Source organism: Lactuca serriola, chromosome 2 (genome assembly GCF_051521515.1).
Source record: "Lactuca serriola cultivar US96UC23 chromosome 2, Lser_US96UC23_V15, whole genome shotgun sequence".
Lineage (NCBI taxonomy): Eukaryota > Viridiplantae > Streptophyta > Magnoliopsida > Asterales > Asteraceae > Lactuca > Lactuca serriola.
The window spans coordinates 220,515,195-220,534,622 of record NC_136409.1 but is presented as its reverse complement, the minus strand read 5'-3'; the positions used below and the strand labels follow the sequence as shown (position 1 = coordinate 220,534,622).

General features: G+C 36.6%; 1 non-coding gene across 1 annotated transcript; it reads left to right on the top strand.

Annotated features, from left to right (window-relative positions):
• Nucleotides 1–5,053: 5,053 nt before the first annotated feature.
• LOC145091109 (small nucleolar RNA R71) lies at nt 5,054–5,160 on the top strand. The gene has a single exon (XR_013701997.1). It is a non-coding gene; the product is annotated as a small nucleolar RNA R71 (small nucleolar RNA).
• Nucleotides 5,161–19,428: the final 14,268 nt, after the last annotated feature.

The following is a 19,428-nucleotide window of genomic DNA, read 5'->3' as shown; positions in this document are numbered from 1 at the left end:
CGTACCAAACTTGTACGCTGGGCGTACCCGGCAACCTCACAGAAACGGGGAACGCGACCCCCTACGCTGCGCGTATTGGGATTACGCCCCGCGTAACTCCCAGTTTCAAACTCCTTAGCTTTTGGGGTCTTAAACGATTAAGACCAACGTCCAACTTTCAGGTCTGACCACCCCTAAGCCTCTTAATCCATAAAGTTGGTGACTTTAAGCCTTTGCATGGCTGAGAGAGTCACCAACACCCACATCTCTCCACTTTAACCATTTTAAAGCTCATAACTCAAGCAAGACTCCATAACAACGACCAAGTTGGGATTTTTATGGATCAACATCACTCATAACACTGAAATGGGACAGATCTAGGTCCATGGAGCCCCTCTTGCTCATAAAGTCTCCACCCTTGGGACTTAAACCCTAGAAATGGACCATAAAACACCGAACCAAAATAAAGAGGAAAGTTTTGAGCTTTTTACCTCAAAGTGAAGCTCATTCCTCTGAAGAACTCAGATCTAAGCTTGAACTTCAAACCCTAGCCTCCATAAGCTCCTCTCCTTCTTCTTCACTAACACACAAAGGCACCTATAGCTCAAAATACTCACAAAAAAGATTTAGGATGAAGGAAATGCTCTCTTAGGGTTTCACTCTCTGAAATGGTGGCTGAGGATAAGGCCTTAACATTCCTTTTATAGTGCACAAGCCACAAATTAGGGTTTGCATATGGGCCCGCTACGCCCAACGTAACCATAGGTACGCCCAGTGTACCTAGGCGATTCCACGTCCAACTTAAGCGCATGAGTACGCGCAACGTACTCTCCAGTACGCCCAGCATACTCATTTGCAACACTTTCCACTCAAGGGCTGATCTTGACAACTTGACAAAGAAGAAGGGTTAAATAGCTATACCTGAATTTTGGAATGTTACACTTCAAGAGGGCTAGAGAGGGTATCGGTAGTGAGAGAGTGAAGGAATTAGCAACCATGGCCGGCTGCCCTTTGGTTTCTATTTATAGGGCCATTTTTTTGGATTCACGTCGTGAATCTCAAAATTCACGTCATGAGTTAAGTCAGACATAGGTCATTGCGTTCGTCATCAGTCCACTTGCTCTGGTAGGTGTCACTTCTGAGTTCACGTCGTGAACATTGTGTTCACGTCGTGAAATCTGACACAGTGTCGGGGTTCGTGCCCCGAACTTCAGAAATTCATAAATTTCGCATACGAGCTCCGTTTTCGACGTTCTTTATATGCACGCGTAGGTGAGATTATGCTCTACCACTCTCGCTTAGACTTCGACGACAAATTTTGACTTTATATTTATTATATTATTTTTAGTAGGACGGGACAGGAAAACTCTGTTACAATTTCATAACTTCTTTATCTGACGTCCGTGTTTGTCTGTCTTTTTACCGTTGGACAACTATCGACGAGATCTTCGATTCTCGTTTAGATTTTTTCGGCTAGAAATCACTTGATCTCATATTAGAACTTTAGGATGCATACTGCTAAGTTGAAACTTCGAAAAATCATAACTTCCTCATACGAAGTCAGATTTAGATGTTCTTTTTATGCATGCTCTCGGTTTAACGTATTCTACGACATTCGTTTAGATCACTAAGGCTAAATATCGCTCTATCGTAAATTCACTATTTATGTCACATAGTGTCGTACCGGTTCTGTCGCGAAACTTCAACAGGTCATAACTTCTTTGTTATAACTCGGATTTTAGCATTCTTTATATTTCTGGAACCCTTGTCACGACCACTACAACTTCCTTGATAAATATTGGGTTTATCTAATATTTTACTTTAACGCTTATTTTATCCTTAAATCAATTATGTCACAATAATTAAGCATAAAACACATAATACTCAAATAATACATTTCTCTTATTTCAAAATAAGTTACAAAGGTTAAGCTAGACTATTACATCAATACAAATATGCCTAGTCTAGAAACACGGGGGTTACACACATCTTCCTGGATTCTATGAGATTATGATTTTGGGATACTCTGATTCATGTTTATGACTTTTGGAAACGACTATTTGCAAACACTTATGGTTTTGGATTGGTTTCAAAAATAAAAAAATTTACCGTGATTTTTGGAATGTTACAACAATTTTTTAACTAGATTCAATTTTAGATTATTATTTCAAATCTTTCTAATACTTTTTTTTAAATCAACTTCATTTTTTTAATCACTTGTATTAGAATGCTTGCATTCCTAAATTTAACTCCCTACCCACACTTAATTGATGCAATGTCCCCATTACATACTTAAACAATAAAAGAACATAAAAATAAAAATGAGAAATTACAACAGACTCCCCTGGGGTAGAAGTGGGAAGATCGAATTCTTGAATGTTGTGTGGTCGACACCTCGAATAAATTGTTGGAAACTCGAAGCTGGACTCCTGTTGCTCGTAAATGTAAATGTGTCGGATATAAATAAAAGCAGGAACCATTCCCTCGAAAAGGTGGTGTAGCAAAACATCAAAATATTCATTATAGCCTAGCCTTGACATACAATGCAACACCACATGGTGTTGTCGAGTAAGAAATTGTCAAGGTCGCAAAATTAGGAACACCACGACGTTGCCTAGTGATACCACGTCGTGGGAACTGCAAGTTCAGTAAAAGAGCTTCGGTTTAAATGTTCTTCTGGGAATGCCTGGAATTTCTTTAGATGTGAGTTTTGCAAATTGTAAGCCTCTCATTCTCCAACACTATCATAAAAGTCTCTACATGCACCCCACACTTATGCAAAGTTGTAGCTCTCGATTATACACTTCAATTGTTACAAAAAAAATTCTTTAAAACTTAGCCTCTATCTTGCACAACCAAAATTAAAAAAAAAATCCTAGATAAATTCAGAAAACATCACAATCATTCGGTTATAAATACAAAAAACAAAGAAAAATAAAATAAACTAAAAGGATAAAAACTTCTTCAAGCATCGGGTTGCCTCCTGGGCAACGCTTCTTTTCTAGGAGTCGATGAATTGGACTCCTTCCCGCTCTTCATTGTTGCGGGTGGGAGTGGGCTCTCATGCTGCTCCTTTTTGCTCTTTCCATCTTCTCTTTTATGCTTGGACTCTCCTTATGTATGCCTTTCCTCGTGTTTGCGTTTCAACCCTTTTCCTTGCCCTTTTATCTTTTTATTCCACTCCTCATTTTCTTTATGTTCCTCTTTGTTTACCTCCATCTTGGCAATTATTAACTCCTATAATTCGTCACCCGTTTTCTCGCCATGCATTTCCCCATCATCATCACCCATATTCTACGCAAATTGTGAGCTTAGATTCATGGATATCAATGAGGGCTCTTACGGTGCTCAAGAATGGTCTTCCCAAAATTATGGGGAGGTATTCATCTTCTTTCATGTCTAGAACCACAATCTCAACTAGAAAAATAAAATTTCCCACTTTTACCAAAAAATCTTCAAGAACTCTACATGGGTGAGGGATCGAGTGATCCGCCATGCAAAGTGTTGTCCTTGTGTTTTGTAGTTTTAGTAGATCGAGCTTCTCGTAGAAAGAGTATGGCATGAGATTGATGCTTACCCCTGAATCGACTAAAGCATTTATTGAAAAAGAATTTCCAAATTCATCAGGAAAAGTTATCTGCCCCAGATCTCCCATCTTAATTGGCAATCCATCAATTATTGTAGTAGAAGAACACAACTCATTTAGCACGATGATAGTTGCTTTCACCAATTATTTTCAGTTAGTCATCACATCGTTAGCAAAATTGGGAATCTTAGCCATGGATTTGAGGAATAGAGCATTTATCAAGAGAGATAGTAATTGTTCCATGAATTTCTTATGGTCTAACTTTAGAGTATGATTAAGGGCTCGAGATGGATATGGCAGAGTAGGCTGATATGATTTTGAAGTAAAAGAATTCCACTATCCAGTGGCCACGACGTGGTAAGGTCGCCACGTCCTGGGCACTAGGCAGAGCTCGATTCTATTTTTGCTTCGATATTCTCTCCTTCCAGCTGTGGACCGGGCTGGGTAGTAGTTGTATCATGGATCACTAATAGCTCAAAAAGAACCTCTTTTCAGTGTAAATTGTCATAACATTAGATTGATCGGGAGTTTTGGGCGGCAATCGCTCATGTACTATTTTCGTCAATTGATCAAGTTGAGTTTCGATTTTTTGAAAGAAGCTTGTTGGTTTCTTATTGTAGCAATAGTCACATCATGCCTCTTCTCATAACCGTAGCATGCAAGCATCGATTTGAACTTGGATTTATTATCGGCCGATTGTTCTTTTTGATAATTCCTTGATTGGTTTGCATAAATTTCTATTCCTTTTGCTTCATGTACTTATCACGAGGCAACCGCTCCATCTTGGGTTGTCTCCAATCTTCATAATATTTTTCTCCACTTGAATAATGTACTCGGGCCTTCCGATTCCCATTTGCATCTAAATTTCAATCCTTCATCAAATGTGACCCATTGCAATTGTCGTATCCAACTCGTGTGGCATGTATGGACTGATCCATTTTTGTCATTCTTCAATCCATTTGTTGGGTATTAGAGTTGCGTCTTGTTGGGCTTAAATGTTTTTGCTTTGTTTATCCAGATTGGGTCTGTCCATCCGTGATTTACGGTTAGGGTTAGACTATATATTATGCATGCATGATTGCATGTATAGCATTTAGAAGAGATCTCATTAATTGTTTTGCATAGTAACCCTATATACACCTCTACAGTCGAAGTTCTTCATCGAGCTCTTCTGAGGTGTGAAAGATTAATCATTCGACATCATTTGTCTCATTCTTGTGTTCTTAATTACTTCTTTCATGTTTAACTGTTTTGAATCTATCGATCTAATAGTGCAATATTCTTATCACCATTTTTTCTAGCTTAGCCATAACAACCACCAAATCTCCTCCATTTCCCTTCCCTTTCCTCCATTTCTACTTCCCTTTCCTCGATCAACTCTTTGATGGTGGCCGGTTCTTTGTTTGTCATTGGTCCTTGACAATTAAGAAGTTTCTTTGTTGTAACATTCACTCCATCATAAAAATAGAGACTTCTTGTTGCACGTTCAAGTCATGTTGAGGATAATTTCTCAAAAGGCCTTTATATCCCTCCCAAGCTCCATACAAGGATCCTCCATCTTCTTGTTGAAAATTGGCAACCTTTTTCTTGAGTTTAGTTATCTTGGAGGGAGGACTAAATTGCTCGATAAATGCTTCACGAAGATTTTCCCATGTTCTTTTTGTTCTAGGAGCTAATAACTTCAACCATATCTTTTGATCTCCAATAAATGTCACATGAAACTTTCTTAATAACAATGCATCTCTTGAAACATTTGGAACATTGAAATAATTAGCAATGTCCAAAACTTCATCGATGTTCTTGAAATAGTTTTCATAATCTTTCATGAAAAAAGGTATGTCCTTGAGCATTGATAGAATGTCTCCCTTGAGCTCAAACCCCTGTCAACTGGAATCTTGAGTAGAACAAGACATGGACCGTTGTCGTTATGCAACCTTTTCTTGTACTCCCTCCTTGTCACGGTCATGATATCCACCATATCTTCAACCTCGCGTATTAAGTCTTCATGTGAATCTTCATCAGTATATGTTTATGGCTCGTATCCTACTTCCTTTTTGCTTTGTGTCTACTCAAAGAGCTCGAATTTGTCGGATTAGAAAGTGCTACTTGACTAGTCAACCTTCTTGTCGTTCTTTTTGTGGAAAGCTGATTCTGGATTTTGGAGTGGTGGAAGAATGGAGTTTTGGATCCTCGGGTCATAAATCACTATAAAGTAAACAAAATCCAAACGTGTAAAATGAATAAAATAAAGTCACTATTTAATCACCACGACGTGGCCATGTATGCCCACGACGTGGTTTCTGGATGGAAAAAATAAAATTGAATGCAGAAAAATAACTTTTTGTGGTTTTTACCTCATATAAATGATCGAATAACTAAAAGAAACTAAATTAAAAATGAAATAAGTCGTTCCTCGAAAACGGTGCCAAAAACTTGATGTGCATATATATATATATATATATATATATATATATATATATATATATATATATATATATATATATATATATATATATATCAACTTTTAAATTTATGACCTAACTACTTAACTACTTATGCACCTCTAGACAGTGTACCTATTCAGATTATAGAATAGATTGGGTAAGTAGAGCGTCAAACACAGGGAACAAAATTCAATTTATAAAATAACTACTTTTAATTAAACTAAGAGAACAAACTTTAATTGGGGGTTTTTACTGATTTTGCAAGATCGTAAGAACTTAAATCAAACTACTATTAACTAAATAACTATTAAATCTATCCAGAAGAAAACTACTTTTACTTCGAGATTTAAAGTGTACTTTCGTTTAGTTCTGATTCCCCCTTCTCCCATGGTTGATTTCTTGTGGATGAATTGTACTGATTACCAATTCATTAATTATTTATTATGACCAAATACCTAGATGTACCAATTTATGAATTATCATGTAATAAACAAGCATAGGTTAAACACAAAATCAATATAATCACGAATTTGAATATGAATGATAATTCTAAGAGTTAATTTCCTATGATCAATTCAAGCAACTAAGCACAAATGATTATTAATTATGCTCTCCAACACATTTAAAGTTATAAACTTTTAATTACTTAACCCTAGGATATGATTAATATTAGCTCTGATTATTTAATGATCATAAACAATTAAGTAACAAATTCATGCAACTAGAAAGATCATCTATCACACAAAACTTGATTAATAAGAAATAAAAACTAAATCCTTAACATGCCAGGGTTTTTGATTATCAAACACGAGTAAAATCTTCATAAAACATCCAATAATCAAAATCAACACATAAGATACGGGTTCATCTTCACCAAACAGAAGTATGGGATGATTAGCCCATAACTAAAATAGAAACAAGCAATAAATTGAAGTTAACTAGTTATGATTTAGTGATGATCTTTCTTTAATTCTCTTCAAAGCTCCTGAATGATTTAGTGATGATCTTTCTTTAATTCTCTTCAAAGCTTGAGTGTAAATTAAATTCTTCACTTCTGGAGGTTTTCTAAGGGTTTTCAGTCGAAAACCTTATCTTAATCCTCCAGTCAACCTCCTGAATTCGACCTAATGTGTGTGTATATATATATATATATATATATATATATATATGATAATTTTTTAGAACAAATTCGGCAACATCTTTTGGAAAATTACTCCAATTTTATTTTAAAAGCATAAACTAAATCGGTCTTTTCTGGCCGAGAAAAATGGGGATATCACAGTTGGTATCATAGCATTAGTTTAAGCGAACTAGGAATTTAAAGGGTTTCTAGACTTAAACTTAGAATGCTATGTGATGATCATAAGATAAGTGTCTACCATATTTTAGACATGAGCACTAGTATATTTCAGGAAAGATGCCTAAAATACTTTTATGTGCTAAATGCTATATGTTTGCCACATATGCCATTATTTGTTCGAATCTATGGTCTGTTGCCAACCAAATCTATAAACCTTATGTGTTTAGAATTCTAAGTGTACGACTACGATATTATAACTAGCATGTAAATGTTTCGGAGTAATAAGGAGAATTTAAATGTCTATCGTGAATAAAGATCTAAATTCGCCAAATTTGGTGTATAGATCAAATCGTGAGAACCCGAAGTGGAGCTAAAAATGCAAATACAAACGAGCAACTTCAACCCCAAGTGGTGGAACAGGTGCCGATAGCAGGAGCTGCACCATAACCCATCACCATGGCTAGAGTACAAGCCTTGATTCAGACAATGACGAATGAAAAAAGGGAGGAAATGAGGCAACTATTGTTGAACAACAGGAGTGAATCTTCAATGCCTATTGAACAACCTGAATTAAATGATGAACGGTCAGAGGATGGAAATTACAGTCGTACTGTCAGTCAAGCGCAACCTACAGTGGCAGAAAGGAATAACCCGGAAAGGGAAATGAAAAAAGATGGGCATATGTATACGAATTTCTTGGGTGCCAAACCGCCAAGTCTTGCTGGAAGCCCAAAACCTGTTGAGATTATGGACTGGATCTCCGAAATAGAGATGGTATTTGAAAGCTGCAATTGTAGAAACAAGCAAAAAACTGTTTTCGCGGTCACAAAACTGAAGACCGGAGTTTTAAGCTAGTGGAAGTTATTGGAAGACACGATGCCACATGGAGAAGCCCTGAAAATGTCTTAGGAAATGTTCTTGGAACAGTTAAAGATGCAGTACTGCTCAGAGATAGATCTGATAGATATAAACAATGAATTTTAGAACTTGAAGAAAGGGAAAATGAGCATAGACGACTATGCTACTGCGTTTACCGAAAAGATGAAATTATTTCCATAATTAGTGCCAACTGAACTCTCAAAAATCGAGAGGTTTGCAAACGGACTGCCAGCCGACTTTGGCCCAACGTTTAAGATGGCAGCTACTCTAAAGACAACATTCCGAGCATCTAAAAATGTGGAAACCCGATTAAAAGAAAGGAATCAGGAGAGGGCAGCGGTTGGTGAGAAAATAAAGTTCGATGGATCATTGAGGTCCAATAAGAAAAGTAAGTTCTCGAAGTCTGATTCATGAGGAAGAAGAGGCGAAGTAGAATCGTGTGATAAATGTAAGAAGAAACATGTTGGGAAATGTAGTGAGGAGGTCACTTGTTTTAAATATGGAAAGTCAGGGCACTACGCCAGCAAGTGCACAACCAAAAAAAGGGTGTGCTATGGATGACATGAAGAAGGGCACATTTTAAAGGATTTCCCGAAGAAGAAAGAGGCAGCGAAGCCCAATCTCCCACCAAAGCCAAATGCCAGAGCTTTCCAAATGACATTGGAAGTTGCAAAGGATGCAACGGATATCGCTTCAGGTACCTTTCTTGTGAATGGATTGCTTGCCAACTTATTGTTTGATTCCAGAGCGAATTACTCCTTTATATCTCATAAATTTGGTGAAAGACTGGCATTGCCTATTGAAAAGCTAGATGATACCCTAATTGTAGAAGTTGCTAGTGGCAAATTCATACCTGTTAGCGATTATATTAGAAATATCGTCATCGACCTGAATGGAAATGAATTCCAAGAAAAGTTGTTACCCATCGAGTTAAATGGTTTCAACATCGTTCTGGGGATGAATTGGCTTAGCGCCAATGATGCTGAAATATTGTGCAAGAAAAAGATAGTAAAGGTAAACCCGCATGGAAAGGATCGTTTATGGTATACGGAGATAAGCATAGAGTAAATTCTGTAATTATTTCCCTAATGAAAGCCAAAAAATGTTTATCTAAAGGATGCACTTCATACTTGGCATTCGTGATCGATGCTAAAAAGGAGAAAAAGGATATGCGAAGTATACCAGTGGTGTGTGACTATGAGAAAGTTTTTCCTGAGAATCTTCCTGGATTGCCCCCTGATAGACAAGTGGAGTTTAGAATAGACTTGTTACCAGGAACAACACCAATAACAAAAGCCCCATATGGATTAGCACCGACAGAGATGATGTAGCTTATGAAGTAACTTTAGGAATTGTTGGACAACGGTTTCATTAGACCTAGTTCATCACCCTGGGGAGCTCCAGTGTTATTCGTGAAGAAGAAAGAGGGGAGCATGAGAATGTGTATAGATTACAGGGAGCTGAACAAGGCAGCAATAAAGAACAAGTACCCATTGCCAAGAACTGATGACTTGTTTGATCAGTTGCAAGGTTCGAGCTATTTCTCAAAGATTAGTCTTAGGTCAGGATATCATCAACTAAAGGTAAGAGAGCATGATATTGAGAAGACTATGTTCAGAACAAGATATAGACATTACAAGTTTTTGGTTATGTTATTTGGACTAACCAATGCTCCAACATCCTTTATGGATTTAATGAACAGGGTTTGTAAACCATTCCTATATAAATCCATGATAGTGTTCATAGATGACATTCTAATTTACTCGAAAAGCTAGGAGGAGCAAGGCAGACACTTGCGAGAAATGTTAGAAGAATTAAAGAAGGAGAAATTGTATGCGAAGTTCTCCAAATGTGATTTTTGGATTCAAGAAGTCCAATTTTTGGGTAACGGGGTTAACCAAGAAGGGATTAAGGTTGACCCAGCTAAGATTGAAGCTATAACAAAGTGGGAACAACCAAAAAATCCTACGGAGATCCGCAGCTTTCTAGGATTAACTGGATATTACCAAAGATTTATCTAAGGCTTTTCTTCGATAGCTGCTCCATTGACAGATTTCACCCACAAAGGAGCTACTTATACTTTGAGTGAAGAGCATAAAGAAGCCTTTGAGAAGTTAAAGAAGAAATTATGTGAATCACCGATTCTTTCTCTACCCGATGGAGTTGAAGACTTCACAGTATATAGCAATGCGTCGGGATTCGGGTTGGGATGCGTTCTAAATCAAAGAGAAAAGTTGATAGCATATGCATTTCGACAATTGAAAGAGCATGAAAAGAACTACCCCACTCATGATTTGGAGTTGGCAGCAGTAGTATTTGACCTAAAGACATGGAGGCATTATCTTTATGGCACAAAGTGCAAACTTTTCACTGATCATAAGAGTCTTCAATATCTCTTTAATCAGAAAGAATTAAACATGAGACAAGGGCGTTGGCTAGAGTTGCTTAAGGATTACGATTGTTAAATACTTTACCACCCTGGTAAAGCAAATGTTGTCGCATATGGTCTCAGTCGGAAGGTAAACCTTGATGAGAAAAGGCCAAGAGCATTGAGAATTGAAGTTGTCTCGACAATTGTGGAAAGTATAAAGAAAGCTTAAGAGGAAGCTTCAGAGAAAAATGACCGAAAGGAAGAACGTTTGGGCAAAACGTTAGTGTTTGGTACAAACAACCAAGGGTTGAAGGTATTCCAAGATAGGATTTGGGTGCCTAAGACAGGAGGAACGAGAAATCTTTTGATGGAGGAAGCTCACAAGACCATGTACTCGATCCATCCCGGCAGCACAAAGATGTATAGGGATCTGAAACCCTACTACTGGTGGCTGAAGATGAAGCTTGATGTTGCTAAGTATGTGGCCAAGTGTATGACATGTGCGAGAGTTAAGGCAGAACATCAGAAACCATATAGGAGTTTAGAACGTTTACCTGTACCCATGGGTAAATGGGAAGACATCACTATGGATTTTATAACTAAACTGCCCAGAACAAAGAACGGTCACGACATGATTTGGGTGGTCGTTGATCGGTTCACAAAAAGTGCACATTTCATAGCCGCCAATGAGAATTGGTCTATGGAAAAGCTTGCAAAGGTTTATGTGAAAGAGATAGTGAAATCTCATGGTGTTCCCCAAACGATTGTATCAAATCGTGATAGTCGTTCCACGTCGAGGTTTTGGAGAAGTCTACAAGAGGAATTGGGTACGAAATTATGTTTAAGTACAGCTTACCATCCGCAAACCGATGGTCAGAGCGAATGAAAGATTAAAACATTGGAGGATATGCTAAGAGCATGTACACTGGAATTCCAAGGTAATTGGGATGAACATTTACCTCTGGTAGCATTTTCCTATAATAATAGTTTCCACTGAAGCATCAAGATGGCAACTTACCAATCTTTGTATGGACAAAAGTGTCGAACGCCGTCGTGTTGGCTTGAAGTTGGGGAAAAGCAGTTTATGGGACCTGAAATAGTCCATTAGACTGCTGAAAAATTGAAAGTGATTAGGGAAAGGATGTTAGCAGCTCAGGATCGTTAAAAGAGCTATGTTGACAAGAAAAGACAAACGATATCATTCGAAGTTGGTTATTCGGTTTTACTTAAAGTCTCATCGTGGACGGGACTTATAAGATTTGGTAAAAGGGGAAAACTGAGTCCACGGTTTATTGGACCGTTTAAAGTTCTTCAGAGGATTGGAAATCAAGCTTACAAGCTAGAACTACCAAAAGAACTAGAAGGTATTCATAACACCTTCCACGTGTGTTATCTGAGGAAGTTCACGAGAGAAGTTCCCGACATCATTCCAATTTCTGAATTAAGGTTGGATGAAAGCAAGAGGTTAATTGAAGAACCAGAGGCAATGGTTGATCGTATGACTAAGAAGTTATGACGCAAGATGGTCGAGTTAGTTCTTGTGCGATGGAAACATGCAAATGGGCCAAATCTCACCTGGGAAACGGAGAGTGACATGATGAGTCGCTATCCGCATTTGTTTGCTGATGTGTGATTCCAGGAATGGAATCATCCTAATGGGGAGAGACTTGTAACGCCTGTGTTTCTGGGCCAAAGAATAAATGATGATGTAATAGTCTAGGTCAACCTTTGTAACTCGTTTTAAAATAATAAAGAGGAATTATGTGAATATTACGTGAATTATGTGCTTATTTACTTAATTATTATGATTTAATAAGTTAAGAATAAAAATAAATGTTAGATAAACCCGATATCTAAGAATGAAGTTTTAGTGGTTGAAACAAGGATTCCGGAGATATAAAGAATACCGAAAACCGAGTTATAACGAAGAAGTTATGACATGTCGAAGTTTCGCGACAGAACCGAAACAACGCTGTAGGACGTAAAAAAAGTGAATTTACGAAAAAGTGCTTTTTACCCTTAACAACCTAAATGAAAGTCGTAGTATTTGTTAAACCAAGAGTTTGCATAAAAAGAATGTCCAAATCTGACTTCGTATGAGGAAGTTATAAATTTTCTAAGATTTAGCATAGTGGCATGTAGCCCGAAACATGAATTTTAGATTGAGTGATTATTAGCCGAAACAACCTAAACAAGAATCGAAGATCTTGTTGATAGTAGTTCAACAGTAAAAAGACAAATGAAAATGGACGTCGGATGAAGAAGTTATGAATTTTTAACGGACATTTCCTATCCCGGCCTGTTAAAAGTATAATATAAAAAATGAAGTCAAAATTAGCCGACGGAGTCTAAACAAAAGTTGTAGAGCATAGTCTCACCTACACGTGGATATAAAGAACGTCAAAAACGGAGTTTGTATGTGAAAGTTACGAATTTTTGAAGTTTGAAAATTCGGAGTACGCATAGCGTACTCATGTGTGTGATCTGGAGTTGACCACGTCGCCTATTCTTCGCAATCAACACGTATCATGCAGGTTTGACATGTCTGATGCCACGCATCAGGGTACACCTAGCGTACTAAGCTGTACGCCCAACGTAATGGCTAATAGAGCAGTACGCCCAACGTACTTGAAGATTACGCCCAACGTAGTTCGGGCTTCAGCTACTATAAATAGAAAGCAAGACCTCCGAGTTTTTGTTTACAAAATCAATTCTCTCTCTCTCTACTACTTCTCTAGCTACTTTTAAACCCCCGAGGTCCCGTTATCATCCCCGACACCCGAAGCAAGTCCCGAAGCCCAAAAGTTCTCAAGAAAATCATCTTACTAGTTGAAACTCTGCCCACGTGAAGCCCGATTTTTAAGAAACCATCATGGTTTCATCGAAGAATATTGTTTTAAGGGACGAAGTGTTGTCCAATCACCGTCTTATCATGTGAGTGTATAGTCACTTTCATCTTACACATAGATATGAACTAGTTTCTATAAAATATGTGCTATGTGTAATTATATTGTTTGTTTATTTGAGATGGGTGTTGAATAGTTGTTTATACAAGTTTTAAACTGTATATGTATTTTTATCTACAAATATGTTAGGTAGAACATGGGTATATGAAATATTTGTTATGTGTTAAAATGATGAGAGGCCTCGATATTGTTATTGTTTCAGTCATCTAGCGGAGTATAGATGACGACCACAGACCTTTCTAGACAGTCCAGTGGAATGCTAGTAGGCTGGGAACCTGTAGGTGTTTGCGAACTTAGTGTTTAATAGTATACTCCACTCCCCATATGGTTGCCTTATTTGACATAAATTGCTGAGGAATCCCCTAAAGCAGTGTTGTCACCCCGATGAAAATCCTTAGGCTAGGTTCCTTATGAAAGGTGTTTAGGGACGTAAAGTGACGATAACTGGAATGGGTAATCAGGGTTATTGTTGTTTGATGAAATTAATAAATTTATTGTTGGTTGATGAAAATTAATAAATTTATTATATGTGGGTTGAAAACCCTATATGCTCACCAGACTCCCAAGCCTGACCCACTAAGCTTTTTATATTATAGGTAGTGGACCTAGAGCATAATTTGGAAGTGAAGAGGGATTTTTGGATTATAGGGCAGTAGTTGTAAATAACTGTTGTAGGGCTTATAATGTACTGTTTATGTTTTTGTTCTGTATCGGAACATGAAATCCCGAGGTTTTGTTATATAATGAAAATACATTTCTTTAAGAAATGTTTTGATAAAGTTTTTTTTATTATATTTTGTTTTGGGAACAAATTCCGCAACATCTTTTGGAAAATATCTCTGATTTTTTTTTAAAAGCATAAACTAAATCGGTCTTTTCTGGCCGAGAAAAATGAGGATGACACATCGACCCTGCTTCCATGTGCTATATTTTTAGTTCAACCAGCAGTGATAATTTATTTGTTTAATATGCGTGCGACAGCGTGTTAACAATCCTTGACCGTGTTGTGTTTCGTTTGGCAGAACAACATCTTCATTAAACTCTTAATCCGTTAAGTCCAAGCCTTAAACTTTCTAGAAGGCTTTAGTATTATCTTATGCTCCATAAAAATCAAAACTTTATGAACATGCATAACCCTTGATAGTCTCACATCATTCTAGGTCAAAAATGGTAAAGTATCGTCCTAGCTCCATACGTAGCACCAAATCGGGAGTAGAGACCAGATATAACACATATTATACTTATGGGACTTCAGAAAGCAATAAAGTTGCAAACTTTATTCCAACCATTTATCAAAAACCCACAAAATGGAGCCTTGAAGACTTACAAAAGTCTAGAACGTTCGCAAAAGAATGGATTAGGTTTTCTTAGTGCTTCCTTTCTCCTTTAACACTCTTTTTCTTCCTTCAAAGAACAATATCTAGACAAATGAGGCTCAAGAACATGCAGGAGGCATGGGCTTTGGCATATGCTCTCTGGAGGTGATGGAGACTGAAGGTTGAGGAAACCCTAACCATCACATCCCTTAAATATGGCTCAAGGCCCATAACTTAGGGTCTCATGCCCATTATGGCCACAGCGCAACAATTAAATGATCACTGTGTTACACATGCCAACACCACGTCGTGGTAACCCAACCACCACAATGTGGGAAAATAAAATTCCTAAAATCCAAATAAAAACTTTAACCATGAATAGCATTATTTCATACCTAAATTCGGTGTTACACGGTCAATTTATGATTCTCTTGTAGAAAACCTACATCCTATCTTAGAAGAGGATCTCATTCATAATATCTTAAATGGAATTGATTCTTCATATTGAGATTTAATGTTACATTTTTGATGAAGAATGATGTGGTCGTTGTTAATGATCTGGTTGGATTATTAATACAGGAAGAAAGCACATATTCAACAAGAATATGCTTGCCTTTCAACGCCTTTTAGCCCTTTCTCCAACACTCCATCCCAACAACCAAGTTGATCATCAGCACTTGTTGTAGTACGTTTCAATAGTAGATCAAATCTCATCCACCAATAACAGTAGGTATGGTTCGTCTTCTACACACTGTCATCCCGATACATGTCGTTGTCAGGTTGAATGTCAAATGTGTAGCAAACTGGCCTATGATTCAATTGATTGTTAACATCTGTCTAACTAAATAGATTTCTCTTCTCAACGTCCCAATCTGTAGAACCAACATCGACAAGTCCACATTTCTCAATAAAATAGTCTATCGATTATTTTCAATCCTTCATGGTACTTTGACACTTGTGACATTGATCATGCTTCACTGTACATCCAAAAACTCAATGTTACTGAAGATTACAATGAAGACGACAAATGTTAAGTTAGGAACGATACTGATTTGCCTATTTCTCATGTTGGTTCATGTTCTTTGCCTAATACTAAGTTTCCTACCATGCTAATTGTCCCTAACTCACAAAAGAATTGCTGAGTGTATCCATGTTGACCCATGACAATAATATGTTTATGAAATTTTGGCCTCATTACTATTGTGTTATGACTATTTATGGAAAAACCATCTTTTGTGAGGACGTTAACGAAGGCTTATACCAACTCACTCTCCTAACCAATAGACCATTATCCACTATGGCTTTCACCGGTAGACACACATCTTTACATGTATGTCATTGACAACTTGTACATGCCCGTGAACTTCTCTTACCACGTTTACACCTCGTTCTTGAGTTCAACTTAAAGAGAAAAAAGAAAAGAAATGGGTGGAAGTGAGAAGAAAGTAAAATAAATTGGTGTTTCCGAGTTTCATTAAAGGAAGGAAGTGGAAGCAAATGGAAGGATCACTTTCCCTCCTAACTCCCCTTCTGATTTGGAAGGATTTGGAGAGAAAGAAAAAAATGTTTAATTTTCCTTCCATTTCTCTCCAACTCATGAACAAAAAAAGACAAATTTCTTTTCCTTTCCTTTATATTCTTTTCTCTCCTTACTTTCATTTTTCTTTTTTTATTTTCTCTGCTATAACTCTTGAACTAGGCATTAGTTTCTAATTTTTAGCTTCTTATTACTTCAAATGAATTCTTAGATGTGTGTGATTCACGTTAGCTTGAAAAAGTCACAATTTTCCTCTTTTCACTTCTCATGTTGCTTCTTCTAAACCTTTTAAACTACTTTAATCTTATGTTTGGGAACATTCTCCTAATTTTTCATTGAATGTACATAGATATTTTCTTTTGTTTATCGATAAATGTACTAAATTTGTATGGACATATTTCCTATCACAAAAATCCTAAGTTTTTTCAACGTTTTTGCAATTTTGTTTGATGATCAAAACTTAGTTTAATTGTGATATTAAAAGTTTACAAACTAACTAGTAAAGAGAATTCCACAATGTTTCCACTTTTCTTCACAATCATGGTATAACTCATCATATCTCTTGTCCGTATACTCATGAGCAAAATGGTTTCTTTCATCGATGCAGTCGTATTATTGTTGGAAAAAAATCTTACTCTCCTTGCTCAATCATCCCTTCCATAAGAATTATAGGAACATGCCTTTAAGACAACCAGTTATCTACACAACTACACCATAACTCCATCTCTTAACTATCAATCTCCATATCACAAGCTTTACAACAAGTTCCCACATTATAGTTTTTTAAGAACTTTTGGCTACCTATGATGCCCTTTTCTTTGGCCTTACAACAATCATAAAATCAACTTTTCCCTCTATCCTTGTGTTTTTAATTGCTATAGTGTATCTCACAAAGGTTACCTTTGTTTTCATCAAGCCACGTCTTGAATATATGTCTCTCACCATGTTGTTTTTAATGAATATATGTTTCCATATCACCTTTCACAACCCACATGTCCTTTTTCACCCATCATATCCTTCCCTTCCATTATCTACCCACCCATCATCTCTTACAACTCTTCCAATCAACAACGACACAAGTTCTCATACTCTTCTCTATACCAACCGTCCTCATCCAATCCATATTACTAACATCCAACCATAAGCTCACGTTCCAAACAAACTCCAACTATTGCATCGCACTACAGACCCGTTGATACAAATCAACACTCTATGGTAACTCGAGCTCGTATAAATTTAATCAAATGAAAAAGATTACCACCACACTTTCTCTTAACCCTAATACCAAGCCTTATACATAGGGATGTCAACGAGAGCAAATGGGGACGGAAATAGAATCCCCGTCCTTAAATTTAGTTGTTTCCCCTGCCCTCGAATGCCTTGGTATCCCAGTCCCCAATCCCACCCCTAATGCCTCCATTGCCCCCAATCCTTTCACAGTTCCCCCATTTCATGGGATTAAAAATGACTTTTTATGCTAAAACCACGTAATATTTTGGGCTAAAAAAGCTATTTCCATAATTTGAAAAGCTTAAAATCTAGTATTTACCAACTCAAAAATTACAAGTCCAACATTAAAAAAACAACAAATCTAACATTACAAAAACAAAAAAATCCAACATTATGACTTAAAATTTACAAATATAAAATACAACCAATCCAACATTACAAAGGAAGAAAAAAAATATGCCATTTTGGAGATCTAAAATTTATTTGTTTCATGTTCAATTGCAGAATTGATGGTATCATTAACTATGTTTGAATCATTAGGATGAATGGCTCGACTAAAGACATTAAATCTGAAAATGGTTCACACAAAAACAAAATATCAATTTACTATCAATCTTATTAATACAAATCAAATTAAGATTACAAATCAAACATGTTATTAACCAAAATTTGAAATACCTAAACATATTTTTTATCAACCACATAATGACAGAAATAAAATACTTATTCAAAAAACAAAAATCAAAAATATAATTTCGGTGACTAAGTCCATCCTTGAATGAAACTATAAAATAGAAAAATAAAATGATAAGAATATTATGAAAGTTGCATTAAGTTATGCAAAAAGGTTATAAAGAGTGACTTACTTTGGAAAATTATCCAAAAACTAGCTTTACCACAACGCAGAGGGAGTTGAACATTTTCAATATAACTATGAAGTATTGGGTTACTTAAATGAAACCAATGATCGGTCCTTTGATTAAATTTCTTTTCACTCATGAGTATTCTTGAAAGCTCCATCCTCTAGGTGGAAGAAAACATTCCTCATTTAATACTGCTAGTGCCAATACACAATGCACAAAACAAAAATTATGATAAATAATGAAACACTACAACAACCAGATATCTAACCACATCAACCATATTTAACTCGAAAAACATAATGATATAATTAACATAATCAAATATCTAACCTCATAAACTAGATATTAGAACGATAAATCCATTATTAACCACATATATAGACCCAAATATTATAATAATGAGACACTAGATTACCGAAGGTAGATATGAAATCAACTCAACGAAAGGCGGTAGGCGAAAGGTAGCAGTCGGTAGCAGGTGAAGGCGAGTTCCAAGTTCAGTTGTGAATACGAGTTCAAGAAAAAGCCATGGATTTGAAGACGAATCTCAAGAATCAGCAAAGGAGAAGACTGGTGGAGATATCAAAGTGAAGAAAGGTGAAGATGTTAAGTGAATGATTCTGATTTCTCTTCTCAGACTCCCAATAGTGACATCCCAAGGAAATGAAAGAAACAAGGTCACAAAACCCTAGCAATCAGATTATATGGGTATATATATATATATATATATATATATATATATATATATATATATATATATTGGATAATATGTGTATATACAAATGGGCCCCGTATGCATTACGGGGCGAAAATACCCACCCTAACCCCAATCCCAAAAATAAAACGGGGTATAATCCTAACCCCCACTCTCGCCCTCGAATTTTAAAAAAAAATTTATCTTGTACTGAATCGGGGTTCCACGAGACTTTTTAACATCCTTAGTCATACCTTTGCCCA